A 20,875-nucleotide genomic window follows, 5' to 3' on the forward strand; every position below is an offset into this window, starting at 1 on the left:
TAAAAAAACTAAATTTGCCAGAGGATTGTTTTGATCAACATTAGATGAAAACGGAGGGGGTGGGGGTGGGAATACTGGTTCCTGAAGAAATATTCCCTTTCTCCATTAGTGGCATGTTTATCCAAGTGTTATCTGTATATTTCCATCAGTTACTTAGCATTCATTGTTTACCACAACAATAAACAATACTTTCTTTGAAGGAGTCAACATGTTTCATTTATCACTGTAAAACTAAGGACAGTTTTATAACATCCCTAGACATGGCTGTTAATTAATGGGGAACACATTTTCCTATGTAGACATAAATCCTAGTTCATTTTTTCCTGCAAGTGCCTCATTGTTTTCAAATATTCGTTTTATTTTTGAAGCAATGATACAGACACGAGGTATGCAACAAAACACAAAGATTGGATTTATGTGCAGAGTGAATGTACAGCATTAAAAAACACAAAAACAAAACAAAACTCTCTGCGCTGTTTTAACGAAAAGAGAATGGGAAACGCTGACTCTTCTCTCCCACAGAATCTAGTTGAATTTCTCACAAGAGCGTGACTGCTGATGCCAGCACACAGAATGCGTGTTCAGTTTACCCCTCCAATCTCAGCAGCTTCTGACCTGGAACAACATCTACAGTGACACAGTGAGCAAGCGGCATCAGATGGCACAGTGATCTCGGGTAGGCAGACAACTCCTGCCAGGAGACGTGCCCAAAGCGTTGTCATCTGAGCTGGGTTGGAAGCCCTGCGTTGGCACAGCTCTGCGTATTTCAATGCTTCTATTTTAAGCAATGCTTCTCAATCCAGTGGGTCTTATTTACCCTCCATCCAATGGGTGTGTGAAATGCCACAATATCCAAATGACCATCCAAGGGCTCTGTGGACGGAAGCTCCTTGCTGATCTGATGATTTGCCCTTGACTTCAGTAAATGTCATGTTGTCTTGAAATTCTTGGACGGTAAGTCATGGATCCATCGGGTCAATGAAAGAGAACTGGCCTAAAGCTGAGTGAGATGTCTTTCTTTAAGGTCTTTCTAATTCTGATTTGGGCAGGCGTCATTTTCAGGTCTCCTATGTCTGTGGACAGGTTTTTCTTTTTCATATTTAGAACATACACTTCAATGCATGTAAGTTCCGAGGCAAGACAGCCTCCTAATATATCCTGAGGCTGTTTGGCAAGGTGACATGAACCCAGGCGAGACAGCCGAAACTGGCTGCTATCTGCCAAGGATTTTCAGACTCTAACTCAGACCACGTCTGTGGTGTCCGTGCCAGATAGCAACGAGAAGCAACCATTTATCAAGTGGCGAGCTCTTGCCACAGCTCCTGTGTGCAAAGTTTAAATGTGTATTGTAAGGGTGCTCATTTCTCATTTTCCTTAAAACACAGAATTGTAAATGTAAATCTATGTGCCAAAAAAAGACAGATTTTTAATTGGAAATCATCTACACATCTAGATTTTTATAGACTACGAAGGCATTTTAAAACTTTGTATTACTGGGGAGTTTTTACGTACAATTGTATGATTTTTTTTCATCTCCAAGTGTGCAAATTACCTAGGTTAAAGCGTGGTAATAAAACGCATGTGGAATCCTGGGGGTAAATATTAGAGAAAATGAATATATTGAGTTAACAAAAGGGTGTCTAATAATTCTAACATATTTTAATCAGCTGGTAAAGAAACAACCATGCGGAAGAGTGAACGCAGACGGTGCCAGCTTCTTTCACCAACCGCAAACACCGTTACCAGTGAGACCGTGGGACGTGACTACAGCGCAGGTTCCGACTTCAGCAGATGTCACCTGAAGTCTGTCTTTCTCAAGAGAAATTTAAATTTTTTGAACTACATGAAAATGAAAACAAAACATCAAAATTTGTGGCATGTAGTGAAAACAGTGCTTAGAGGGAAATTTATTGCCTTGAATGTATATAAAATCAGTAATTCAACTTTTCACCTTAGGAAACTAGAAAAAAAAAAAGAAGAAATTAAATCCAAAGTAAGCAGCAGAATAAGAATTACAGCAGAAATCAATTACATTGAAAACAGGAAACCAGTAGAGAAAAATCAGTGAAACCAAGACCAGGTTCTTTGAAAAAAAATCAATAAATCAGGGAGCCTGTTACGATTTTTCCCTTTGATCTTGGTGATGGTTCATACTCTTCCAATCTACAAATGAATCAATCAATTTACGAATGATTAAGTTTCAGGGGTCGTTTGGCGTTGTCACCTAGCTTTGTTTATGAAAATGGTTTGTAAGACCTGGATATTTTCAGAAAGAGGATTGTTGTTGCAAAGTCACAATAGTATACAGATAAACATATGCCTAACACATGTATCTATAAATATAAATGTACAGATCTAGGTGTAATTGGAGATACAGCTACTGATAGTTTTATATGTATAGATTAGATATAGGTACATAGTTATAGATATGATATATATAGATATATGGTTATTGGTATAAATCTACATAGAGACATACAGATCTATGGAGACACATACACATATCCCGTTACAGATTATAGATATCGATACGACACACAGATACAGGGGTGACACAGACATGTAGCTACAGACACACGTACAGCTATCCTGCCATATTCCCTGAGTCCTCATGGTTTTCAGGAGCACGGCTCTTGTGTGTCTTCCAGCCCCTGCACCTGTGTCTCCTTGGTGAAGGACCTTGTCTGGCCCCCAGCGCCTGCTCTGGCAAAGCACACCGCGTGCCGGAAGTGCCAGGGGATCAAACCTCCCACCTTGGCTTTGACCCATGGCTCATGCGAGCTGATGTGTCACAGCTGTGGCTCCCTCCGCCCCCGCGGGGAAGGCCGAGGCGTGGGTCCTGCACTGCCTCCCAGAGGCCCTGCGTGGAACCGAGTGCCAGTTCCCCACGTCCCAGCAAGTTTGCTGGGAAAAACCCCGCCTTTTTATTAGCTGCTTCCCTTGCCTTCCTCCCCCTTCCTCTCCCGTGTCTGGTAATGCTTCCCAAAGCAACGCCGACAGGTGTCTGGGACCCTACCTTTCAGTAGGCCATGAGTTAGACCGGGCGAGGAGCTCGTTTCTTCTCCTCAGTTCAGTATCATCTTGTTCAACGATGGCAGGAACCACGGTGGCACGATCCAAGTCAGCACGTGAGCAGCCTCTACTTGGAGAACAGAAGCACGAGCATGAAAAGTCTGGCAGCCCCGTGCTATGCAGTAGGGCTTGGGCTGGGGCTGCACACATTTGCTGGGTTGAGGAAAAAAACAGCCAGAACAAAGCAAGTAAATACAACGTGAGCTGCTGAATTAGAGATCTGTAATCACTTCAGGCTGGAAGCAATGAGGTTGGACACCAGCCTCAGCGCTTCCCATCTCTGGAGCATTCACACTGACGTGAACTGGGGAGTCCTGGGGTGGAATCCTTTCTGAACTTCCTCCATAACGGCTTGGGGCTCCGGCCGTAATACGCCAGAGGCGGCTTAACAGAGGGCGGGTACATGACCCTCTCTGTCCTCCCCATGACACGACGTACTCACACAGACGGTCAGTCCTGTAATGCGTGAAACGCTCCTAGAGATTAAGTCCTTAGAAAGGAAGTGGATACAAATTGAGATGAAACGCACGTCACATTCTCTGGTCTTTCTCAAGTGGTATTTGGACGGATAACGAGAGTATTTCTGCTTTCAAGCACCGGAGACTCTTTCAGGCGTATCTAGCCATGCGGTGTGGAGGGATTTTTCAGGGCTTCTTCTTCAAGAAAGATTTCAGAGGTCGAGAGTTCACCTGTGTGCCAGAGTGGGCACCATCACCGTTATTCATCAGAGTCACCTGATTCCATGAAAACCTAGTCAAAATGATCAATTAGCTTTAGTCTTCAGCATCGTGTGGGTATGAGGTTGAAATAATTAAAGTATTTTGCTGATTGAACCCAGTGGTCCCCTAACGAGTTTGCGGTTATGTCCATGAAACAAACTCTGGGTCCTTAAATGCTGAATAGTCCTGGTAATATTACTTCTGTTATGGAAAGTTTCTCAGTGCGTACACAAGATATATGTGGATACAAGCAACGATGATAACCGCTATTGTCTTATTTGTAACAAAAGCTATCTATCTCTCTACTGCTAGAGAACAGTGTTTGGCTTTTCTCGGATGTAATACAGCTTAACTCAAGGTTTGTTTTGTTTTTTTAAATATAGTTTCTTACGGCACCTGTGGACAACAAGCAACCTTCCAGAGGCCGCTGGAGAACAATGCCAAGTAATCATGCGTGGAAACCTGAAGGGTTGTTCTCACGTCTTCCAGCTCTCCTTCTGCTAACGTCACACCTTTCCACAGGATGTGAGCTATCCAGCCTGCTCTGCAGATGCTGGGCTTGGCGACAGGACTTGGGCGGCTGGGCCCTGCTCACCTGTATGACCATGCGTGACCTTTCAAATGTTTGTTGTTGTTGTGGGCTGGGTGTGGGGATGACATTTTTTTCCTTCTTAGCATTACTGTGACAATTGCTCCCTAACAGATGCCTGAACCATGGCTTGCCCACATAGTTTGACCACATCGTGCATGAGAGCCCTTTGGCTAAAAACGCAACAGTTCCAACAAGATAACTGTCTGGCCCAAATCCCGATGCTGGCACACAACCCCATCTGTCGTGCAGGAGACCCTGCTCGCTGCACCATTTGTCGTGCAGGGTGACAGGCGGGCGGCCTGCGGGGTCTCTGGTCCCGCTCCCCATACAAGAACGCAGGATGTGGCCAGGCCCAAAAGGAACACCCACGGAGCCATAGGTAGGGGAGTCATACTAGTATATTCTCGCTGGCAGCACTATACTCTCACTGGAGGCTGGATCCACACTGTCCACAACCTGCCATCCTAACTGCAATCCGCTCTTGCTAGCTCAGCCACCATCTTCTTGCTAGCCACCATCTTCTTGCTAGCGTAGCCATGGCAGTTATATTAGTGGCCAATGGCTCACTGGTTACAGCTGACAGCCAACTAGCCACAGCTGATGGCCATGCAATCACAGTTGAGGGCCATTTACTACCTGAGCCAGCACCTTTCTATGTGAGGCCGAGAGCCTGGAAACTGCTTTCTGGGGCTCTGTCCCCACCCCACCCCACTGTGAAGGGAGCTCCATTACCCACTGTGCCCTCCTGAGCCAACACAGGTGATTTCTTACACCAAAGGCCCTGACCCACATTTCGGAAAGCTTGGGCCAAAGGACAGCCGCTGTGTTGGAGACAAGAGAAAATGCAGCAGAGAGAGTAGGAGGCAAAAGCGGTGAAAACCAGTAACTTCTGAGGCTGGGAGAGCATCAGAGAGGTTGGTCAGGTCTGCCTGCAACTCTGTTCACCATGATTCTTGTGATATTTGGGTCCCTTTTCTTCCAGTGAAGCCTGTGCGGACAGTCCCATCTGAATTACCTCTTCAGCACGTGGCCTCTTGACGGAGACACTGCAGGTTCCTTATTTTCGTGCATCTCACTGTTTGCGGTAAATGGCGTGATGTTCTGGTTCTAAAGCTGGGAAAACCTTATTCCCACGCTTGTCAGCAGGAGACCTGTCTGTCCAGGTGCCATGGCTTTCTCTATATCAAAGCTACTACTGGAAAACATCTAGGTTGTGAGTTCAAAACACCACTCCTGTTGCTCTGGCGAGAGGCTGGGCATCGTTGTCATGGTGAGTGATGGTTTTATGACGTCTGAACATCTTGCGGAGCCAGGCTTTGTATTCTGTGCCTGGGGCACAAAGACACTGACTCCCTTTCCTGGGAATCTGGTTGGACATACAGACGTATACAAGGTCATTTCCATGAAAGGCGTTAAATGCTTGTACCCACTGGGCATTTGGGACTCCAGAAGAGGGGCACAGGAGCAGCTTTGTTGGAATTCACGCGTTTTAAACAACTGGTTTGCAACGTCTCTTTATGAGTCAGTCATTCCCTGTGGCGCATTTATACCGGCTTTCTGAGCGTGAACCAGAAGTAATGGGATCCACCCTTAGATGCGCTTCGGAGGTGAGGAGACCCTAACAAAGAAAAGAGAAAGGACAGACCAGAACACTGAAAAATTCTGCTGGCCTGAGTCCCGTCTTCACTGCTCCACGTCACATGGGTGTGTTAACTGTCATGAATTCCTCATATATCAGGAATGCACATTCAAACAAATGCCGAAACGCAGTCAAGTTAGACATACATTGGTTTGTCATCAACACACAGACGATAATGCATGGCCCCCAAACATTCTTCCCCAACGGTGCAGAAATGAAAGTTAAGATGCAAATGGAACTGGAAGAGTTTTCCCTGTTGATAGACTAGAAAGAGAACATTAGTATTAATAGCATTTAAACTACTGAGTTAAAATAGGAACATTTTCCATTTAAAATGACATTTAATAACATACGGTAACGCATACACCAGTGGCTGGGAAGCATAGAGGACAAAAGATGGTGCGGCTCCGTCTTTGTGACATGTCCCAACGTCAGCACATTCCAAGATGGACGTTATAAGCCTGGGTTCTGCCATCATGTGTTTGGCTTCTAGGCTGAGCTTAGTGGAAACCTCAGGGGAACATATTTTAAAACTTTCTAGACCAATCTGCTTTGTTGCTCATGGAAAGGGCCTTCTCACAGGTGAAGGTAAGGTTTGAATTGTGTAACGTCGTTGAAACATAAAAGTAGGCAGTTTATTTTTTCACTTTATATTCCATATATACACACACTTTTATCTCACATTTATTTAAAGTTTTCAGATTGAAAAGCAGACTGTGTACTGCCAGCTGTTTCACACTTTTGACAGCTCAGTAGTGACAGGAAATAATCGCAATGCTTACTTAATTTGCCTAATGCCCAGGGCTCTGAAGAGTGTATATATATAATATGTAATATATAATATGTAATATACAATACATATGATATATAATTAAATGATATATGATATGTAAAACATAATATACATTATGTATTATACATAATACATAATACATAATATATAATGGTATGTATTATAGTAATTAATATTATTTATTAATATACAGAGGGTGACAAAAAATGTATATACATTTTTAAAAAGGAAAAAGCTATTAAAATTGTAATGCTCAATATATACTGATAACAAAAGATGAATACAAGCCATGTGCATACAATTTTTTGGCACCCCAGTATATGCATTTATAGTAAATGTCTAAAAAAAAGATCTTGCTTGCAAGGAATACGCTTGCATATTATTTAAAGGTATTGATATGATTCTGCTTAGAAGACAACTTTTAATGTTGCAAATTTGGAAGGCACTTACAATTCCAATCTCTGGAAAACATTCACTCAACTCTTTCATATATGGTAAATTGTAATTTTCCTATTCTTGACAGAATTTTCACATCTTTCCTTTTCTATTCAATGTTGTAGGCACCCTTTGGAGGGGACACTTCCCCTCCCTCTCCGCCCCCGCTGGGGATTCCCATTTCCTTACCTTCAGGCCTTGTGCAAATCCCTCCTACTGAAAGTGGTTGGAAGTAGTTAGGATAACACATCTGAGATTAAGTTACACAACATCATGACTTGTATTTTGTTGGTCTTCTCTTTCGGGTTCTTCTCACTAGCTTGTTTGAATGACGTCACTTCTGGCTGCCCCAGGTAGGCGAGGAACTGAGGGCAGCTTCTGGCCAAGTGCCAGCAAAAACAAAGGCCTTTCGGCCAACAGCACATGGGAACTAAATCCCGACGCCCTTCCGGTAACCACGAGAGCCTGGGAGAGAGTCAGGCCAGGCTTGAGACTGTTTCCCAGGTCACTGCAGCCTCATGACAAACCCTGGGCCAGGGGACCCAGCTACGCCATGCCACGATTCCTGACCCACAGACATGCACTTGTTTCCAGCCATTACATTTGGGGATAATTTGTGATGCAGCAATCGGTAACTGATATCTTCGCTATACACCGCCTCTGACCGTGAAAGTTCACAAAATCTCCTTGACTAAATCCAACATCAGTAAATAGAAATCACTGTGTCCCATCTCTCGGTATATTTCTCTTGGAAATTATTCACTAGTTATTTACTAGATATTGGTTGAAAGTGCACTAGTTATAGATTAAGCATAGGTCAGTTCCTGGGAATACTAAGATTAATATCTGTGATCCATGGTGGTTGTTTAAATGTCTCTGATGGTGACTTTTGGCAGAACTCATTTCAAGTCTGAAACTGACCACTGATTTTTGATATGATGTTGAGAAGGCAACTGGGCCTTTTTGAGCCTGTCTGACTAACAAAATGGAAATGACAAAACCTACCGTGGAGCATTTTTATGATACTAAAATAATGTCTAGGCAGGACCTGAAATCTAGAGGGACGTTACTTCACCACAAGTATTATTATTATGCCCCCACTCACCAAGGAGCACTTAACTCAATAGAAAAAGGCAGAAATGATTATGGAAACATGGTAGGTGGTTTAAGAGAAGTGGATTCAGTGTACAATGGGGTACAGCTAAGGAGCAACCAGTCCTGCCTCTAAATATTAAGAACACCCTTATTTGATTGCCTCTGAAGAGGAGAAAGTGAAAAATGGATAGGACTACGATTTCTTTCCCCTTTAGCAAGACTTCACTGGCTAGCTCTGAAGGGCGGCCAGCCTTATCAATTACACTTGGGTTTTCGTACGTCAACTTTCAGGAAGAGAACACGTGTTGTTTGGTCTGTAAGTCAACTGCCAGCAACGCAAAGAACTTATCTGACACACACACACACACACACACTCCTTAGCTAACGATGGGCTGTCCTTAATTTACTGTACAGTGTCGTCTGACAATACACACTAGCTCTGCCTGGTATGAAAAGCGTCACTAAACGTATCCTCGCTCCAGGTTTCAGGACATGAGCATGTAGATAAGGCAGCAATCAGTACCTCATGAAGATGTCTTATTGCAAACCGTTTTGTCTTGATGTTCAATTCACGTTTGCCGAACGGCATTTCTCCAGTTTCACGGGGCAGTGTGTGAATTCCTCACCTTCCAGCTCCTTCCCACCACGTAGTTATCTAGATATTTACCTTTTCAGCTGAACCCATTACAAGGGGAGAAATTCACCTTTGTGTTTTTATTTTTTTGACCGGCTGCCTTATATAAATACCATGCTACTTCCGTGGGCTGAGGGGAAGCCATTACAACTCGCAAACAACACATGTAGAGCCAGAAGCTTCTTGCTTGTGGGGTCGGAAATTTGGGGAGCGGCTGGGGACGCGTCAGAAGGCCACAGGTGCCCGTTTGGAAGGGCTCACTTCAAAATGATGCACGAGCGTCATCCGCGAGCTCATCTGGGTGGTGAAAAACATAGCGGAGCGCAACAGGAGGACCTTCTGCCAGCTAATAAGTGTTCAAGGAATGGAGTGAGACAGTCCCCATGTTGCAGCCATCCCTTCGCCATCAATGGCTCCGGGCTGCCAAACGCGTTTGATGGGAAAGATGACAGAAACGTAGCCTCCAACTATCTACCTGGTTTCTTATTAATACCACACATTTCTTATGAATTGCATAGGGAAAATCTGTACCTGTTTGGCAGAAAACATCACGGAAACACCACCGAACCAAGTGACGGAGTTTAACAGCACTGAAAACAGGAGAAAGGGACGCCTGCCATGCAGGCTTCCTGAGGTGAGGTTCTGGCGAGCACACAGCGTCACTGAGGTGGCTTTCTTTAATGTTTCCAGTTAATTTTGAACTATACTTAGACATTTTCTGTATCCTTCAAAACACATCAAAATAAAAAGTGACCAAAAAAATCAAAGAGAAAGTGCAATAAGGATTGAGATAAATGAAAAATAAACCTAAAAGTTGTCTTTCTCTGTGTGACTGATACGTTGATTTTGAGTTCCTCCTCAGCAAATTTTCCGATGCATTGACTTTAGTGGTGGACCTTGCTTTCTAAGAGATTTGTCATCTGATGAATCAGGCCATCAGAACACAAAAGTCAGTCTCTAAAACAGTAGAAACAAAGCACAAGAAATGAGGGTAAAAGTTTTACAAGACTACAGCAGATTACCTTGTAAGACGAAATGCCGTGAAACTTACCTAAACCAGGAAGATGCCCCATAATATTTAGGTTTCTCAAGCTGTGTGGGATTCTACCGTCGGTACCTCCATAATGCCTGGGGTGCCTGGACTTCTGAACAGCGACTGCAAAATTCCTGGGGTGCTCCGTGCCAAGTGTACAAGCTGGGAAGCATCATGCATGTCTAGAGTCTTCCTTGAATGATACATGTTTGAGGATGTGCTTATTTACATATGGTGAACGGTAACGTAAGGCGTGAGCTTCATTCCGTGGGGCGTCCAAATTTTATGTAAAAGGTTCACATACAATATGTGAGCCAACAAAACATGAAAAAAAAATAAGTAATTGACACTTGGCTCCCAGTGACAGCCTCCAACTTCAATTACATGTATACAACTTGCTTTAACTGTTCAATGTCATTACGGATTTTTCAGAAATGGAATCAACACGACTTACATGTTTGAGGAATTCTGGCCCCAAATCCTTGGTGCCAATTACCTGTCTCCACAGGGAAAAATGCATCGTTTACTCCCCTCATCCGAGGGGAAGCAGAAAGACTAGGGCCAGAAAATGGGTTTGAATAAAACAAATGAGCACTGCGTTTCTCATTTGTATTCCTGAATGGGTTTTAAGAATGTTAGAAGTGGTTCCGTCCGCTCAGTGTGAAGAATAGATGTCACGCTATTTGGTGATAAATGACCATGTTACATGACACTTTGTCTAGAACGGTTTCTTCTCCTTCTGTCCTGCAAAGAAGCACAGACGCTCGTGTCTCCTTGAAGCCCTGAGTCTTAGATGCTAAGTGAGCAGAGAATGTTCGGCCAAGGGGATTCGACGTCAAGCCCGGCCTCATTCTCCTCAGGCTTCTGAAATGCCGCCACTAGTCCCCTCAGATGGACAACAATGTCACAGAAGGGCTGTCCGTTTCGGCCGCCCTTGGGGAGAACCAGAAGGGTAACCATGGCACGCGTTTCAGAATTTCAGTTTGGAAAGCAAAAGTGGAAGACACGGTTCTTCTCCCAGCTGACAAGTGACCGGTTGTCTCTCGAGCCCAGAGGCCATCAGGTTAGAATTCAAAGCTTATTCCTGGGAAGTCAGACACGGGCTGCCCACCAGAGCGGGTGGTCCTCACACGAGGGTCACTCCACGAGGACGTCACTTTCCTCACCACTGGTTCCGTCCATTCGCTGAGACCGACGGGTGCCGACGCGTCAATCAAGCCTAAAATACAACACCGACCAGTGTCAAGGTGGGTCATCTGCCCACCGGGCCCTGCTCGCTGCATCACCATCCCCTCTCCCGGCTCCATTCTGTGCAGTGGGGCCTGTTACTTTGAAAAGTAACAGGTCAGGGAATCACTTCCTTTTCTGAGTTGTGACCCAACTTTGTGCATGAAAGCCCTGCCTCAGTCACACTCCGTGCTCGCCGACCAAGTTCGTTATCCCAGAAACTGACCATGAACATCAGAAGGACCTTCAACACGGCTGCTCCATTCGTCCAGGGCCGGGCTGAGCAGTTTCTTTGCTTCCCATAAACCAGGAGTGACACCACGGACGTCTCTTTCACTGTGGTTTTGGAAAACGGGAGACAGTCTCCATGACGTTCTTTGCATCTCGGCTCTTTCTTTATGCCTTTATGACTATGAACTTTTTCATCTAAAATGTGGGTAATGCTGAGATGGCGTAATGGAGCAGTGCTTATTTCACCCTTCACTTAAGCGTAGTGTTCTGGGAGACTTCAAGAGCTCAGAGTGCTTCACTCTTAAGAGAATACCCATGAGGAGACACACAGCACACAGCAGCAGACACGAGCAGTATCCATTTCCTGGCGCAGAAAGAATGGAGACTTTCCAACAAGAGGCAGTGTCTTCCTACGCCTGCCAGTTTCATTGCTGGCCCCGTCCTTACCTGGGTCAGCCGGAAGCATCCTTAGGCCACCAGCAGAATGGGGAGTGCTAAGCGACTTCTCACACTTCCCCAGATGTGAATGCTTTCAACGCTCAAAGCCTGCACCCTCGGGGCTATTGTTTTGTGCAGGGAACTGCAGTCACGAGATTTGTGTTCCTGTCTTCCGTTTCAGGAACCGTAAATCTTGAGCGAGTTAGAAATGCTTGTGTGGAGATTTCATGAGCGGCTGGTGTTCTGGGGTCTGTTTGCTCCATCAGATGTCTGTGGGCCGTAGCTCACAAAGGTATTCGAGGAGTGTTACAAGTCACACTTGTAACAGCGGTTTCCTCTAGGATAACTCTGTGAAACGACAATGTATGTGGCTCCTGCCCCTCCAGCCGGCCTCAGGTTAAACATTCTGCAAACACGTCCGTGTGAATTCAAGTGTGCATGTAATTTTCCTGTCCATTTTAGCAAAACACCTCTGTTTTCTATCATTCATAACTTCTGTTAAAAAATGCCTTTTTTGGGGAAAAAAACAACATTGTCAAGGTTTATGCTATTAATATAAATTATATGAGTTTCCCTAGCTTGGGACTACAAGAACGTCTAGAAAACACTTCAGTTTTTTCTTTTTTTTCTTTTTTAAATGATACTTTCCTTTAGCAGCGATTCAAAGAGAGAAAATAAGGGATTCATCTTCCATTTGGGAGATTATATCCAAATAAGAAAATCTTAATAAAAGAGAATGGAAAACAAAACTTTCATTTGTTGTATCAACACCTCCAAAGTGTTTCAAGACCCTCATTCAGGCCTACAAAACTCTGGTGACATTTCATCGGATAAATCCCTTCTCCTTTTGACTTCGGACAGTTACAGAAACCCAAATATCTCTGGTAAGACTAGCTTCTTGATGGAAACTCTACAGTGGCAAGGGTACATGAAACAACGTCTGTCAGCTGCTGATTTTCGTAAGAATCACAACCAAAAGCATCTTGTTTGATGCTGTCCTCTTATTTCCAACCATATGCAATGTACCCTCTTTTAATTTTTTTGCAATAATATCGGATGCCTTTTTCCGTCCTGGTACTTCTTTTTCTGCAGCCTTGGGTTGAAGGTTATGGCCCCACGAGACAATGAGCACAAAAGAACCTGCAGGGATCAGAGTGAAATGTGTGGCTTTGAGTGGCAAAGCTGAAAGAACTCTCTTTCGGTTCAGAGCAGAAATAGTGGTCTCGAAACCAAAGCGTTTCTTCCAAGACACGGGGACTTCAGAAAGTTTCTTTTTTCTTTAAATTCCAAATTTTGCTTTTAAATGTCGAGGCAAATCCCAGAGAATGCAAACATTATAGCTTTCACCCTGCAGTGACAGAAATGCACAATGAGACAAGTGCCTCCCCACGCAAGGCGGGGTGAGTTTTAACAGAGACCAGTAGGTTGAAGGGATGTTTTGAACCTTACCTGCTGGTGGGCAGGTGAATGTCTTTTCCCAGGAAGCAGATGAAACTTCAAGATAGATTTAGGCATCCTTTCCTCACGTGGAACTCTTGGCAGCGGCCATCTCTTTCTTCCTCCAAAAGGAAAAACATTTGTGTAGGAAACGGCTGTAGGAACGGCTGTTAGGCAGAGGGATGGAGGCGACCTTCGGACTCTCTGGGGCCCCACTGAGGTCAGGCACTTCCGAACAAGAGAGGTATGGGGGCTACCGGGCCCTCCCAAGTCAGCTGCAATGAACCATGGGGCAGCTCAGGGAAGTGGCGACTTCCTCAGGAGGAAGAAGACTGAAAATCCATTTCCCTCCAGGAAGTGAGAGCCTTGCATTGGCACAATGGGGGCACGAGGGGCTGAGCCGCCACGAGATACAGAGGGAAAGAAACACGTGTGTGGGCTTGGACCTTCGCTTCCACTGTCACTAGCAAGCACGCTATCAAGAGCAAACAAATTAATCTCTCTAGAGTTCGTTTCCTCGCAGCAAAGCGGGGATACAGTAACCCCTACATGTTAAGGTTGTTGCTAGGATTTGACGCAAGTGCAAAGCCAATGACAGGTGGCAAGCACTCAGTAAGTTGTGGTTCCTATTACGACAGCAATCATTCTGTTAGAAAAACAAGCCTGGGATGCGGTTTTTGACCATCATCACTATGCCCGAATTTAACTAGATGAGAATAGTCTGCGCCCATCCTCTCTCCCTAGGCCTAGTAGCACACGGCCACCATTGCAGCAAAACAAAATGAAACACGCGACGAACCGTTCCAACCCATTTCCGGGGCTCTTGCTAACTTCAGAGCCATGACTTTGCAGGGGCAGCTGCAAAGCTCACGGAGCTGCATGGGGAGCCATTCCCAGCTCCCCGTGACTTCTGAAATGGAGAAACCCCTGCAAGACCCACTTGTGTAAGAGAATGGCACTTGGGGTAAAAGCCAGTTTCATTCTCTGGCTCTCCTGACTGATCTCTTCCAGCCAAGCGTGGAGCAGATGGAAAGTGTCACGGGGCCGTGTGCTGGGACATTCCAGGACCAGCTGCCTAGATGGTCTAAACGACGTGCCACAGACGCAGTGGACTACATGCCTTGTTCCAGGTATGGCCCATGGACCAGCAGGTCCACACCACCTGGGACACGGTGAGACACTCATGCTCTCCTGCTGTGTCAGCCCCTGCATTTTATAGCAAGTCTCCCCGGATGCCTGACAGACACCTTACGGTTAGACCAACTTCCAGGTTAAAATTCTAACACTTGCATTACACGAAGCGGGAGAAATAATTCTGAGTAGCGCCTTTTAGTCGAGTTGATTTTTATGCAGTCTGACACAAATAGAGCCATTGCAGATACGCATAGGCACTGGTAGACACGAACAATTTTAGAACGAGGGGACGAAGTAAAATCCTATGGAACGTCACGTGGTTATCATGTAAAAGTGACATCTACGCTCCATAAATGTTAGTTTTTGTTTGAAATTATACTGTTTCCAGAAATCGATAAAGTGAAGGCCACGGTCCTGAAAGTAGAGTATCGGTGCTTTTTTCTGTCGTGTCAAAACATAGGTGTAAAAAACCATATTTTTGCACTGCAGACATCCATCCCATTGTCATCAAAGCCTACACAACTGAGTTATAACCTTCCTGAAAAACTTCGGGCCCATCTTCCAGTTCCGGATAATTAAAATGGTTTGCAAATAAATAATTCCCGCTTCCAAAATATAAACTCTTTTCCACTGATCGCATGAGAGTTACTTGGTGGTAGTTATGCTGACCTACCTAATACGTCACCTGCTACGATGTTCAGAGAGCAATGCTTACAGAACCCACATCGGTGACCACATTGCACGGGCATCATTGTATGTACCTGTCTCGTTCCCTGAGCAGACAGGGGATGTGACTTCTACAGGTTTATTCATCCCCAGTATTCATCACTGCCCAGCATGTGCGGCTGCCCAATTAACGTTGTTAAATTAAGGAACAGTTGTAGCAAACCTTATATGCTCATCTGTCCCTGCCATATTTGTGGTAACGGCCCGGTACAGGGCATACGTCACTTCCCATCAGGTGCTTAAAAACAGGAAGTTTTCTATGTGAATTCAGTTTGTCATCTTTTGCCTTCATTTGTATGACTTTTTATGCGTAGTTTGTTGAATTCACTTAAATCGGATATTGGGTGATGTGCTACCTTTCGGGAATCTGAACACCTATGGGCGACGTTTGCTGAGAGCGTGGTGATGATGACAAGCTTTGAGAGGAGAGAGAGTTGCCAGGCTATCGTCCACCCCGAGACCACCAGAATGGCCCCCATGAGCTCAGGTAGTCGGAAGTCCCGGCCTGCTCCCAGGCCGCAGTGCTGGCTGGAACCCTGGCCATCGAGAACCAATTACTAACCAGCAGTTTCCTTATGTCCTGACCTTCAAGTTCATTGCAAAGTCAGTTTGCAACAAACACCCTGTTCCGTTTTATATTCAGAGTAACATATTTCTGGGCAATCAGGCATTGAAACTAGTAATGGGTGTTTTTCACGCTCACTGTCTTTTCCTGGAAGAAATACATAATTTGTTTTTTGAGGATTTTGTCATTGCTTCATAACCTTTGATAGCCTCTACTTTTTATAGTGTTTTTTTAAATCCCATGTCTTTTAAAGTTTATTTTTAAATAATTTTACCTTTCACCCTTGATAATTTGGGAACATTTAACATGGCAACGGCGACAGAAAGAAAACCGAGACCCTGACTTTCTGATAAATCTGGAATTCATTTGTGAGCTTTTAAATAAATTTCACATATTACTCACCTGAAATGTCAGTATTTGCCTGTAAAATTAAAACTAAATGGCAGCATTGTCTTACTTAGGAAAAAAACAGAATTTAAAACTGTTCATGGCAAATATTGACAATAAATAACACCTATTCCATTTAAGACTGTTTTTAAAGATGTATACATAGGATGCTAAAAATAGAGAAAGAAACCAAATGATTCTGGTCTAACTAGATGTTTGCTCAGTTAAACACAGAAAAGAATCTTCCACAGTCACTGCCCTCACCAGTAGGTATTTCAACGGAACCAGATAAATGAGTGAGTCAGACTTTTGACTGGCGGGTTCTGGAGAAATGTCCTCGGCTGTGGTTTCCAGGGCCATCAAAGCAGTGAGACCCACACAGTGTAGAGAGCGTGCAGGGTTCATTTAAGGAGGCGGGAACGTCTCTGGGGACACTGACATTTCGAAAACCCTTTGGTTACTGTGATGAAGTAGCCAGTTAAGGCTTTAGCTCATTTTGCTGCTTGGAAGCTGGTCAAATTCCCTGTGTACCTGTTGTCCATCGCTCCACCCAACCCCCCAAATATACCGGAGGACAAACTCCCAGGTGACCACCGGACATCTATCTCGCGGATGTGAACTTGGGTTGGAGTCAACTGACCTGACACAGATTCCAATTTTGAGTCAATTTGGGTCAATCTGGTAACTGCTCTGCAGCTTTGTTCTCTTTCTGTGAATTAAGACACACATTCTTACCCCATGAAAACAGCCCGAAGGTAATGGAATGGTATCCAGAAAGTTCTGAAAAGAAAAACCAAAAACCAAACAACTTGTCAGTGTATAATTCTACATACAGTGAAAATATCATTAAAAACGACGGAAGACATTTATATAACTTACCACTATGCTGTAGACCTGAAACTAATATAAAATAATACTGAATGTCAATGGTAACTAAAAAAAAAAAGTTAAAAATATGGTGGGTGGGACATAGAGACTTTTTAAGACACACAAGAGCTGAGAAACTTGTCTGCAGCAGACCTGCCCTTCAAGGAATATTAGAGAAACTTATTCAGGCTCCATGGAAATGATACATGAAGGAAAACCGCATCCTTACAAGGTGCAGGGTGAGAATGGGGACCCTGCAAATAGAAAAGGCTTTTCTTGTTTTTAAATTTCTTTAAAAGATAGTTAACGGTATAAAGCAAAATGTAATACTACGCGATGGGTATATACTGTTGGCACTTCTTATAAGATACACGGCTTTACTATTATTGGAAGATGTTACAGATGCATTATAAACACTAGAGTAGCCGCTGCAAAATATTTTTAATTAGAAAGAGGTATGTCTAAGAATCCTATGGTAGAGATAAATGGGATTCCACAAAATGGATTTTTATCTTGCACATGTACTACTTTCTTAAGTACTACTTATAATTTTAATACAAATAATAAGATGGCCAAACCTGACCGTGAGAATCTTCCTAAGATGTCTACGGAGATTAAAGGCACATGCTGACTTCATTGAAGAGTTAAAAATCTATGAATGATCACTTCTTAAATTTGCTGACTGGCTTCTTAGAAATGCCAAGTGTAAGACAACGCGGCACGCCCTGCCTAACCGTAGAGCTGTGTTGGCACCAGGCCTGTCTCCCCACCCCCCACAGGGCCCTCCCCAGCTGCACCTACCCATTATGACATCACACCCAGCATGGGGGTGGGTCCTGATTCCCATGGCAACCACCAACCAGGCAACATCTGCTCTCTTTCCCTCAGAGACAGACTGAGGTACCCCAGACAGAGCGAGCCCAGGACAGGACACCTGCTTTCCAGGACATGGGACTGACCCAGTGACGAGGGTATTAACACCAGTGCCTATCCTTATGCTGGAAATTCCTGGGTCAGGCGTCAGGTGGGACACCGGAAGCAGGGAGATGAAGGTCAGAGAAACCAAGGGAAGTGCAGAAAACCAGATCCAGAGACCTAATGACCCTGTCTAGGAACCTACAAAGACATATGCCAAACAGTCACTGTGTAAGAGAACGGAATGGATCTCCGATTACTTCTGCACCATGAACAGGTCAAAATACTTTAATAAAAATGTTGGAAGGCATATCTGATAAGAAGGAACCAAATTATCCCAAGACCAAGTTAATGAGTCAAACATCAACAGCGAACTATTGACCCTAAACTGTTTACGGGGCTCAGTACCCAGCTGGATGGGGATTCCAGGGACAGACAGAGGCACAGCTGAGGCTCTGAATTCGTTGAACAGCAAACTAGTAGAATCTACAAAACACTATGCATGAGCACCCAGTAAGGGTCCATTGAGGAGCAAGCTTGAGGCTCATCTACCATTGTTTACTGCAACGTAAAAGAGAAAACAATGGGCTCTCTATTGCCTGCAGGATGAGGTCAGAAATCTCCTTCCAGGAAGCAGGTCTCCAAGCATTGTGCTCTCAAGGAGATATGAGGTCTGAATCCTCCCCATTCTTAAAATGATGGAATTCAGTGGACAATGGGGAGAAGGGAGGACGTAACTTTGGAAATGGTGTGGGTCAGGGTGCAGAGGTAAGCATGCGCAGAGCATATTTGGAAGAGGAGAGGCCAGCCTTTCGGAATGGATAAACACATTTGAGTGAGCGCATTACTTTAACCACAGATTGTTTTCTAAATGGGTCCCTTCTTCACTCCTTTCTTACAAGTGTATTGAAATGCCATTTACCGCACTTTGTTTCTCCCTTGGATTTCAAATGCATACAGCCAGAAGACGTATTTCAGTAAGTGAGGAAATCCTCACCACCCCCCTCCAAAACAAACAAACAAACAAAACAAAAAACAAAAAAAAAACCACACAAACAAAGAGCAAAACTCCATTCACTGCAAATCTCAGCAATAAAAAAATAGTTTACCGACTGTAAATAAGACAGTGATAGATGCTAAGACATACATAACACATGGTCCCTGTTCTTAAGTAACTCCTCTCCCTACTAAAGTCCATATGAATGTGTCATTACCTTTGGAAGCAGGTTACAACGGCAGTAAGACAGGAAATTCAGAGAGGGGATTATCGCTGCCTGTTGGGGGACTATCATAGACTAATGGAGTACGTCACGAGTCTGCTAGGGCTGCATAGAGCTGTGCCGTAGACGGGGGGGCTTAAACAACAGACACTTATTTTCTCCCAGTTGGGGAGGTTGGGAAATCCAAGATCAAGGTGCCAACAAGGTAGGTTTCATCCAGAGGCCTCTTCTCCTGGCTTGGAGGCGGCCACCACCTTGCTGTGTGCTCACATGACCTGTTTTTCGTGTGTGCTTGGGCAGAAAAGAGGAAACTCGCTGGTGTGTCTGCTTGTAAGGGCCCAGATCCCATCATGGGGGCCCCACCCCTGCAGGTGGAGTGACTGGAGATTGTTCCCATTGTTCCTGTCCCTACTTAGGGGTCGTTGATGGAATCCCATTCTGGCTATCGGCAGAAGGGTTCTTTTGAGAACTGTTTGTGGGAGTTTTGCAATTGGTCAAGGTTCAGAGGAGGGCGAGTTAGCAAAACAAGGGGAAAGGAAACAAGGGAAGAGAAAAAAATAGAGAACACGTTTCAAGGGTTCAAACAAAGGAAACTGGACTGTGTTTTAATCCCTGCATACCACCGTGGGCTGTCCCCATGGGCTGTGTCCTGGCGTCAGTCACTTTCTACCAGCGACTTTGGGAGACGGGGCAGTACACAACATAGGAAGACACTTTTCTGACCATCTCCTATTAAAAAGAATAAAACAATTTCACTTTGAAAAGACGCTTGAGGTTTATTGGGTTTTTCTCATTTTATGGTTCAAGCTGACCTCCCACCCCACTTTGGAAATGTCTTTTGGTCTCATCTGTAATTAGTGTAAAGCTGCTTGGAGTTACGTGGAAGTGCAGATTTTCTTCCCACCGCTTTACTCTTTTATGTGGCTCTAAGTGGATAATTGCAATGAGACAAATTTCCTCGCGTCAGGAAGAGGAAGCAGTGACATCAGCAGATGTGGAAGGTTCTATTTCCCAAAAGGTGGCCCCTGACACGCGTGAGATGCAGGAGAATTGTTAATACAGTTAGGAATATATTTCAATTGAACTTTCTGTTGGTGCGAAGTGATAACAGGATTAAAGTTATCGTCAGAATATGAAGTCTACCTTTCAAGATAGTTATTTACATCAGAAAGCAAGTTGAAGGAGAATGTTATGAAATAACAGGACGGGAGCTGTGAGGGTGCGGCAGACATTCTGACAGGGGCTAATGGCTATGTCTGGGGGACCCGGCCAGAGATTTGGGTCGGCCAGAGGTGCACCTTCTCCTCTGGCTACTAAGCCGGGGGTTGGCATCAATCTGATGGCATTCCGTTACTCACTGTAGGCATGTGGCCTGATGGCCACCCTTCACCCCGTGCCCCCAATTTTTGTCCCAAGCATTGTGTCCTCGGGGAGACGTGAGACACAATTTCCCCCCATTCTTACACCAGTGTCCTGGACTCCACATCCACGAGCCAGAATATCGTCTCAAGCCTGCCTGCACCGCACCTCGGCCCTGGACGTTAAGTCTTAACATTTGGTTTAAGAAAAGACATTTCCTTCGAAGAGTTCAAGATTTTTCAATCGAGCCCTTGAGTCAGCAAATACCTCGTGTTACAAAAGGTGCACAAAAAGAGGCAGACGGCGAGACAGATGGAGCTGTGTCAAGGACAGGGGTGCTATGAGGACCGCAGGAGA

At 44.6% G+C, this 20,875-nt stretch overlaps 1 long non-coding RNA gene across 16 annotated transcripts in view; it reads right to left on the bottom strand.

The window, feature by feature from the left end:
• LOC109435144 (uncharacterized) overlaps positions 1-20,875 on the bottom strand; it is a 278,364-nt gene continuing 257,489 nt past the window's right edge. For 3 of the 16 annotated variants that reach the window (XR_012493457.1, XR_012493447.1, XR_012493453.1), the window contains 2 exons: positions 7,440-16,937; positions 1-3,139 (listed from right to left, as the gene is read on the bottom strand). This is a non-coding gene — a long non-coding RNA (uncharacterized LOC109435144). Of the gene's footprint in view, positions 3,143-5,648; positions 6,287-7,439; positions 16,938-20,875 lie in introns of those variants that run through there. The other 13 variants (XR_012493450.1, XR_012493452.1, XR_012493456.1 and 10 more) reach the window with 12 other exon arrangements.

This window comes from Rhinolophus sinicus, chromosome X (assembly GCF_036562045.2).
Source record: "Rhinolophus sinicus isolate RSC01 chromosome X, ASM3656204v1, whole genome shotgun sequence".
In the NCBI taxonomy this organism is placed as follows: Eukaryota; Metazoa; Chordata; class Mammalia; order Chiroptera; family Rhinolophidae; genus Rhinolophus; species Rhinolophus sinicus.